Source organism: Arachis hypogaea, chromosome 20, assembly GCF_003086295.3.
Source record: "Arachis hypogaea cultivar Tifrunner chromosome 20, arahy.Tifrunner.gnm2.J5K5, whole genome shotgun sequence".
NCBI classification, from domain to species: Eukaryota; Viridiplantae; Streptophyta; class Magnoliopsida; order Fabales; family Fabaceae; genus Arachis; species Arachis hypogaea.
In genome coordinates, this window is record NC_092055.1 from 85071158 (window position 1) to 85081004 (window position 9847).

Below are 9847 nucleotides of genomic sequence, written 5' to 3' on the forward strand. Positions count from 1 at the left end.
CTCAATCATTATCCAATCCAAAGGGAGGCATTAATGCCATCACCCTAAGGTCTGGAACCACACTGCAGGAGAGGAATCAGAAGGAACCAAGCCCATCAGAACACACCTCAGCTGAAGAGGTAGTAGAAATAGAAGATGTTGAAGAGGAAGAGGACATACAGGACATAGCTGAAGAAGAAATAGCTCAACCACAGGAGGAAGCACCAAAAGGCGCAGACACCACAGAGAACACTACTCCAATTCCATTTCCACAACTTGCAAGGAAGCCCAGGAAGCAGCTGGAACCCGACCCCAAAATGGTAGAAATATTCAAAAAGGTTGAGGTAACTGTTCCTCTTTTTGATGTTATTCAGCAGGTACCTAAATATGCAAAGTTTCTAAAAGACTTATGTATCCATAAAGACAAAATTAATGAATTAGAAACTATTCCTTTAGGTAGTTCTATATCTGCTTTAATGGGAGGATTACCTGAAAAATGTAGTGATCCAGGTCCTTGTATAGTTAGCTGTACTATTGGTGGTGTAGTAATTTATGATTGCATGTGTGATTTAGGAGCATGTTTCAGTATAATGCCTTTGTCTATATATGATATTTTGAGGCTCCCTCCCTTAAAAAGGTCGGCAGCTCGTTTTGTGTTAGCAGATAAAAGCATTATTACAGTGGCTAGAGTTGCTGAAGATGTTTTGGTGAACATTAAAGGACTTACATTTCCCACTGATTTTTATATCTTGGAAATGCCCCATAATGATTCAGATAAGCCATCATTGATCCTACTTGAGAGACCATTCCTGAAGACATCAAAATTCAAATTGGATGCCTTTTCAGGAACATACTCCTTTGAAATAGATGGCCGCATAGTAATCTTCAATCTGAATGGAGTCATTGACAAACGCCCAGAAGATCGTTCCATCTTCCAGTGTGATGTCATAGATGAAAGTGTAGCTGAAGTTCACAAGGAAGAGTTTGAAGAGAGGCACACTGGACAAGGTCCAAGTGTGGGGACCCTCTTAACTGACAATGAGGGCACTTCGTCATTTTTACAAGCTCCAGATAATCCAGAGCCTGCCCATGATCAAAAGTTAGAATTGAAACCCCTCCCTCCACATCTCAAATATGCTTATCTTAAAGATGAGCAGAGGTTTCCAGTTATCATTGCAAGAGAACTTACTTCTCAACAAGAAGAGCAGTTACTTGATGTGCTGAGAAAGCATAAGAAGGCAATTGGGTGGAGCTTAGTAGACATAGTAGGCATCAACCCTCAAGTATGTGAGCACAGAATATTCTTAGAAGAGGGAGCAAGACCTGTCCGTCAACCCCAAAGAAGATTGAATCACACCATCTTGGAAGTTGTCAAAAAGGAAGTGACCAGACTATTGGAAGCAGGTATCATATATCCCATTTCAGACAGTGAATGGGTAAGCCCAGTACAAGTGGTGCCCAAGAAGTCTGGGGTTACTACAGTGAAGAATGAGCATGGAGAGCTCATAGCAGCTAGAGTTCAGAATGCTTGGAGAGTCTGCATTGATTACAGGCGTCTTAACCAGGCTACCCGTAAGGATCACTACCCACTTCCATTCATTGATCAAATGCTGGATCGCCTGTCAGGTAAATCACATTATTGCTTTTTAGATGGTTACACAGGTTATTTCCAGATCCATATAGCTCCTGAGGATCAGGAAAAGACTACTTTTACATGTCCTTTCGGGATTTATGCTTACAAGAGAATGCCCTTTGGCTTGTGCAATGCACCAGCTACTTTCCAAAGGTACATGATGAGTCTTTTCTCTGATCTTATTGAGGACTGTATGGAAGTTTTTATGGACGATTTTAGCGTTTATGGTGATTCTTTTAGCCTTTGCTTAGATGGATTATCTAGAGTATTAGATAGATGTGTTAATAGAAACCTTGTATTAAATTTTGAAAAATGTCACTTTATGGTAAAACAAGGGATTGTATTAGGACATGTGGTATCTAATAATGGCATTTCTATAGACCCAGCAAAGGTGAATGTTATCTCTAGTCTACCTTACCCCTCTTCTGTGAGGGAAGTCCGTTCGTTCCTTGGCCATGCAGGTTTTTACAGGAGATTTATTAAGGACTTTAGTAAGGTCGCACTTCCCTTATCCAGATTACTGCAGAAGGATATTGAGTTCAAGTTCAGTGAGGATTGCAAACAAGCGTTTGATATGCTGAAGACTGCTCTGACTCAAGCTCCAATTGTGAGAGGACCGGACTGGAGCCAGCCATTTGAAATCATGTGCGATGCTTCCAACCATGCAGTAGGAGCAGCGCTGGCTCAGCGTGAAGGTAAGGATCCTTTCGTTATTGCTTATGCGTCTAAGACTTTAGACACTTCCCAGTCCAATTATACTACTACTGAGAAAGAGCTTCTTGCTATTGTTTTTGCTCTGGATAAATTCCGAGCTTATTTACTTGGTACTAGAGTAGTAGTGTATTCGGACCATGCAGCTTTAAAGTATTTATTAGCTAAAAAGGAATCCAAACCAAGACTCATACGTTGGATACTGCTGTTACAAGAATTTGATTTAGAAATAAAGGATAGGAGTGGTAATTAGAATTTAGTGGCAGACCACTTGAGTCGCCTTGAGCATATTAAGGATGATTCTACTCCTATAGATGATAATTTTCCTTTTGATAACCTGCAAGCAGTATCTGAGGTAGTCCCTTGGTATGCACCTGTTGCTAATTATTTAGTTAGCCGCACATTTCCTCCTAATTTTTCTAAGCATCAAAGAGACAAGCTGAAAAGCGAGTCTAAATATTATATATGGGATGACCCATATTTATGGAGATGTGGCGCTGATCAAGTAATTAGACGTTGTGTGCCTCAATCAGAATTCCAGTCCATTTTAGAGGCCTGTCACTCATCTGAGAGTGGAGGACACTTTGGTCTTCAAAGGACGGCTAGAAAGATCTTAGACTGTGGATTCTGGTGGCCTACTCTTTTTAGAGACGCTGCTGAGTTTTGTAAATCTTGTCTCCCATGCCAGAAATTTGGTAATATATCCAGGAGGGATGAGATGCCTCAACAAATTATGCTTTTCTGTGAAATTTTTGATGTTTGGGGCATTGACTTCATGGGTCCATTTCCAAATTCTAATGGATATTTTTATATATTGTTAGCTGTGGATTATGTTTCCAAATGGGTGAAAGCAATTCCTACCCGCACTGATGATGCTAACACTATTGTTTTCTTTGTGAGAAACCATATTATATGTCGCTTCGGATCACCACGAGCAATCGTGAGCGATCAAGGCACCCATTTTTGTAACAGGAGACTGACGGGATTAATGAAGAAGCATGGGATAATTCATAAAGTTGCAACAGCTTACCATCCCCAAACTAATGGACAAGCCGAGGTGTCAAACAGAGAAATTAAGCGTATCTTGCAAAAGATAGTAAAGCCTCATAGAAAAGACTGGAGCACCAGGCTACAAGATGCACTCTGGGCATACAGAACAGCATACAAGACACCCATTGGGATGAGTCCTTTCCACTTGGTTTATGGAAAAGCTTGTCATCTCCCAGTTGAAGTAGAACACAGAGCCTTTTGGGCAGTTAAGGAGTGCAACATGGGAATTGAGAAAGCCGGAGCTGAAAGGAAGTTGCAACTGCAGGAACTGGAGAGCCTTTGCCTAGAAGCTTATGAAAACTCCAGAATATACAAGGAAAAGATGAAGGCTGTACATGATCAAAACATCAAGAAGAAAGAGTTCCAACCTGGGGATTTAGTCCTCCTTTACAAATCTCGACTAAGGCTCATGCCAGGCAAGTTGAGATCAAGATGGGAAGGTCCATACAGAGTAGAGAAGGCCGAACCATACGGAGTTTATCACCTAAGCCATCCTTCAAGCTCTGAACTTATTAAGGTTAATGGACAACGCCTGAAGCTATACCATGGCGAGAAGGTACAGAGAAACAAGGAGCTTGAGATCTTCCTCTTGGAAGATCCCCACATAGCAGAAGATTGAGCTAGTGGAGCGTCCAACTTACGGACGTTAAAGCAAAGTGCTAGGTGGGAGATAACCCACCATGGTATGATCGTTCTTCTCTTTATTTTTAGTTTTTCCTATTCAATAACTCTTCTCTTTCGTAGTACTTTCGTGCATCTGCATTTACATGTTTAAATATATATATATATATATATTTGCTACGCGACGCGTCCGCGTCACAGGGAGAGTAAAGAAAAAAAAATGAACAGAAAGTTACGCTGGAGTGTGGCTGGAGGCGTGCCAATGGCACCAATAAACCCACGCGACCGTGTCGCTGACGCGTTCGCGTCGCATGGGAATCATGGCCTCCCACGCGACCGCGTGCCCCATGCGGCCGCGTGCCCTGAGTTTTCGACGTAAAAGGGTGCACAATGAAATATTGTGCGAAAGTGATGCTAGATTGGTGCTGGAAGCACAACCCTTATCACGCGATCGCGTCGCTGACGCGGCCGCGTCATCCATTTTCTGTTGCACACTCACGCGATCGCGTGACCCACGCGATCGCGTCACCCCGATTTTGGCATTTAAATTAATTTGAACAGAGAGTTGTGCTGGAGCGAGGCTGCCCTTGTGCCAGAAGCATAATATGGGTCACGCGACCGCGTGACCGATGCGATCGCGTCACCTTACTTGAAGCGCATTCACGCGAATGCGTGCCCCACGCGGTCGCGTCGCGTGCGCCGCGCAGCTCAACCTAAATTGCCAAATTATCTTATCTTTCTCCCCTCCAAATCCTAGTTTTTCTTTTCCCTCCTTATTTCTTCCTTCCCCCTTCCCCCTTCTATCTCACTTTTCACTCTCTATCTCTCTCACCTCCATTAACAAGGTTTTATTTTCTTCTTCCCTCTTTCTTTTTCTATCATTACTATTATTTTATATGTTATTTTCTTCTTCTTTTCTTTTTCTTTTCATTCTTCATATCTTTCCTTCTTTTTCTTTTCCTTTTTACATGGTGTTAGAAATTTTTTGAGTCATTATCCCTCATTATATGCTTGTGGATTGTTGCAAATTGTTTGACAATTATTTTTATTCTAATTAAGGGATTGCTTGCATGTTCACCTTCATACTTTCTATATCTTATTTACCATGCATGCCATGTGTTTGTGAAAAAGCTCAAATGGCATTATGTACTTCTCTATATTTTTATACTATTCAATGCTTGCTTTTCACAACTTTCCTTTACTATTGTATTAATTGAATTTAATTGTCAATACAAACGTGATGGTTTGTTACAAAGTCTTGCTTGGTCTATGCTACTCATGCCCTTTGCCGGCATGCCAATAAACACCTTGCAGTCACTTGTCTTTCTATGCACTAGCTATTTTCCATTGTTGGCTTTTCACATGTACTCGAGAGCATGTGTTAATGTCATCTACATCCTAATGTGCATCCATCACCACTCTTCCGTTCTCTTCCTTGCTATATATCTATTTGAATTTAATTTACTTTCTCCTCTCTTTTCAGGATGGCTACTGATGCCAAGGCATCATAGGCTAGTTTCACTAGCATTTTTCTGTTAGTTTTAGTTGTTTTATGCATTTTCTTGAGCTTAAAGTAACCAAAAATGGTTAAATGAAGAACAAAGTAATGAACCATCCAAACAATATGATTTTGATGCAAATTCCATGAGTTTTAGTTGTATTACTTAAATGCTATGAATGAAAGATTTCTCATGAAATTTTGCAAGACTTTGATGCAATTGTTTGGATGATTTCAGGGAAGAAGAGGCTAAGCAAGGAAGCAACAAAATCAATAAAGGAAGCTTGAATATCACATGTGGAGTTTAAGTTCCAGTTTAAGCCTAAACTGGAGCTTAAACGCCAAAATCATGAAGGATAAGAAATGCTGGGATTGAAGTTTAACCTCCAGTTTGACCTCAAACTGGAGGTTAAACGCCAGAATGAATATGCCACCCCAGGGAGGAGTTCCACGTTTAACCTTCAGTTTGACCTCAAACTGGAGGTTAAACGCCAGAACCAGGAAGAGTACCAGGGAGCCATTCCACGTTTAAGCTCCAGTTTGACTCAAACTGGAGCTTAAACGTGTTCGATAGCTTTTTCACTCCAGGGTTGCTCTCTCCATCTCCACGTTTAACCTCCAGTTTGACCCAAACTGGAGGTTAAACGTGTTCGACACCTCCAGGGCCACCATTCCAAGCTTCCACGTTTAACCTCAAGTTTGACCTCAAACTGGAGGTTAAACGTGTTCGACCCTCCAGTATGCCCCACCCTTTCCACGTTTAACCTCCAGTTTGACCTCAAACTGGAGGTTAAACGTGTTCGACCTCCAGGGCTGCCCTTCCTATCTCCACGTTTAAGCTTCAGTTTAACCTTAAACTGAAGCTTAAACGTGTTCGACTACATGACTCTCCAGGGCTACCTTCTTCCATTTCCACGTTTAAGCTTCAGTTTAACCTTAACTGAAGCTTAAACGTGCTTCTACAAAGGCCTCACTGGAAGTGTCTGGCGTTTAAGCTGCAGTTTAAGCTTAAACTACAACTTAAACGCCACTCTTGGAAAAGGTTTCTGGGCCAAAAATATTGTGATTTAAGTTAGTCTTTGAGCACAAATATTAACTTAAACTTACTTTGGTATGAAACCCAATTGAATATCATGGTTTATGGGATTGGGCCTGAAGGATTGATGAGTTTGAAATCTCAATTTATTGAGTCATGTGTCATTATTTGATTATCACTAAATTGGCTCAATAAATGTTACAGGATTGGATCAACAACCTCATCAAGTTATGGATCATAAACCCAAGGCAAAAGGAAAGCAAGGAGAGGCCTCAAAGCCCAAGAAGCACAACTGAAGCTCAATATAGAAAGTGTATAAATAGGATAGAAGTTAAGTTAGAGAGAACTTTACTTTCACTTTTAGCTAGTTTTCCTTTCTTTGTAATTGAATTCAGAGCTATGATTCACTAAACCCCCTTTCATTGGGTTAGGGAGCTCTATTGTAATTCAATGAATCAATAATAGTTTATCTTCTTCTTCAATCTTTTCTCTTGAATTTTGTTAGAAAGCTTCTCGATCTAATTCCATTGAGTAGTTGTCTTGGGAAAGAAACTACTCATACTTGGAATCCTTCGGAGCCTTGGGAAAGGAATGGAGGATTCATGCTAGAGAAGCTTTCTCACAATGGATTGGATTGGGGTTTGGATGGATATTGTGACATGTAATCCTACCAAATTGTGGTTCATGAAATTGTGTGGTATAATCAGTGATCAAGCATCATCTCTTCTTATGAACATTTAAACCAAGGGATTGGGAATTTGTTTGTTTTTAGAGAGCATTGGTGAGCCAAGGAATTGGGATCCAATCATATAAGATTGCCAAGCAAAATTCAATGAATGCATTGGTTGAGAAGAGATTTACATGTTTTGATTCGGAGATTTCAATATCTCCTAAACCCAATGAATTCCCCATTTCTGATTTCCACTTTCTCTTTACATTCTGCAATTCAATTCTTGCAATCATCCCCATTCCCTTGTAATTTCAGCAATTTACATTCTGCTCTTTAATTCATGCAATTTAAGATTCAGCCATTTAATTTTCTTGTCATTTACTTTTCCCGCCAATTTTACATTCCGCAATTCTCACTCAAATCTTGATTCCGCTCAACTAGAACACACTTCTAATCCGAATTGCTCACTCAACCAATCCTTGTGGGATTCGACCTCACTCTATTGTGAGTTTTTACTTGACACGATAACCGGTGCACTTGCCGGAAGGAATTTTGCCGATCGTGCAATTTCCTAAATCGTAGCATAACACGTTTATGCGCATCAAGTTTATGGCGCCGTTGCCGGGGATTGGTTTTCGATTGACAATTCTCAAATTGGAAGCTAACTAGATTGAGCAATTTTCTCTTGCTTTGTTAATTCTGTTCTAGATACTTGTTGAATTTTAATTTCTGCACTTGGTTACATGCTTTCCTTCGTTATGCCTTTAAATTCATGCAACTAACTCACTGACTCACTAACTGTTTGATTTAATTCCTCAATTGATCTAACCATACTCTTCCATTAACCAAGAGTATTTTACTTGTTTGTGTTTGAGCTGTGTTCTTGTATGACAGGTAGGAGAGGAGAGACATCAACTCCTCCATATACCGAACCGGAAAGGACCCTTCATAGACTTAGAAGGGAAGCAAGAGGGAAGAGAGTAGTGGGAGAAGAGGAATCTGAAGGAGAATCTGAGGACAATTTTGAGGAAGCTTAGATCTCAACATGGATAGAGAAGTTCACAACCATGAGAGAGCTGATGGAAACGATGCCATCCTGAGAGGAGGGTTCTTAGTTCATACATAAACCCAACCTCTGGGAATTGTGGTAGTAGCATCCAGAAACCACCCATTCAGGCCAACAATTTTGAGCTCAAGCCACAGCTAATATCACTGGTGGAAAATCATTGTTCCTTTGGAGGAAGTGCTAATGAAGACCCAAACCAACATCTCACAAAATTCCTGAGAATTTGTGACACTGTGAAGTCCAATGGAGTCCAGGAAGATGCCTATAAACTGCTCTTGTTCCCATTTTCACTTAGGGACAAGCAGCTAAGTGGCTGGAATCATTCCCAAGGGGGAGTCTAACAACATGGGATGAGGTGGAAAGCAAGTTTCTGGCACGTTTCTACCCTCCACAAAAGGTCAATAGGCTTCGATCTGAGGTTCAGACTTTTAGACAACAAGATGGTGAAACCTCTACGAGGCATGGGAGAGATTCAAGGACTTGACAAGGAAATGCCCACCAAACATGTTCCATGATTGGGTGCAATTGCACATCTTCTATGATGGGCTTTCTTATGAATCAAGGAAGGCTGTAGACCATTCATCAGGAGGTTCATTGAACAAGAAAAAGACTGTGGAAGAAGCCATTGAAGTGATAGAGACAGTGGCTGAGAATGAGTACTACTATGCATCAGAAAGGCACAACACTAAGGGAGTCATGGAGCTGAACCATGTTGATACAATTCTAGCCCAAAACAAGGTGTTTGCCAAGCAACTAGCAGAGCTCACCAGACAATTAGAAACAAAGCAAGTGGCTGCAATACACACACAAGATCAAGAGGAAGTAGGCATTGAAGGAGGTGATTGGGATGAGGCTAACTATGTGGGAAACCAACAAAGGCAATCATATGATCCACATTCCAACACTTACAACCCAGGCTGGAGAAACCACCCAAACTTTGGGTGGGGAAACCAACAAACCCAACCACAAAACCACAAACCTTACAACCACAACCAACATAACAATTCCACATACCAAAACTCCAACCAAAGATCATACCAAGCCACACAAAACACTTACCCCCAATCATCATATCATGGCCAAAATAATCAACATACCCAACCTAATCCGAACCAACAATTTCAAGATCAATTAAATCGAATAGAAGGAATTATGGCAACCATGAGTCAAGACATCATTGAACTGAAGAGCTTCAGGGATGATGTGAGAACTACCTTAAGAAACCATGGTGAAAAACTCAAAAGGATGGAATCTCAAGTAGGAGAGCTATCTCAACAGGCACCCAAATCAACTGCAGTGTTCCCTAGTGACACAGAAAAGAATCCTAAAGGGGAACAAAAGAGAGTAAGATGGGAAGATGCAAGCCATCACCATAATGATCATAATGAAGGAAGGTGTGGAAGAAGTTAAGCAAGAAGGTGGAACTGAGCAAGCCAAGGAACTGCAAAAAGGCATGATGGAAGTATACCAACCAAAAGCACCATTTCCTGAGAGGTTAGGAGGAGGTGAAAAAAGGAAAACCTATTCAAGGTTTCTAGAGACATTTAACTCTCTTCATGTCAATATTCCCTTTCTTGAGATTC

The 9847-nt window shown here is 40.9% G+C and overlaps 1 non-coding gene across 1 annotated transcript; it reads right to left on the reverse strand.

Annotated features, from left to right (window-relative positions):
• Positions 1–8667: 8667 nt before the first annotated feature.
• LOC112788587 (small nucleolar RNA R71) lies at positions 8668–8770 on the reverse strand. The gene has a single exon (XR_003195947.1). It is a non-coding gene; the product is annotated as a small nucleolar RNA R71 (small nucleolar RNA).
• Positions 8771–9847: the final 1077 nt, after the last annotated feature.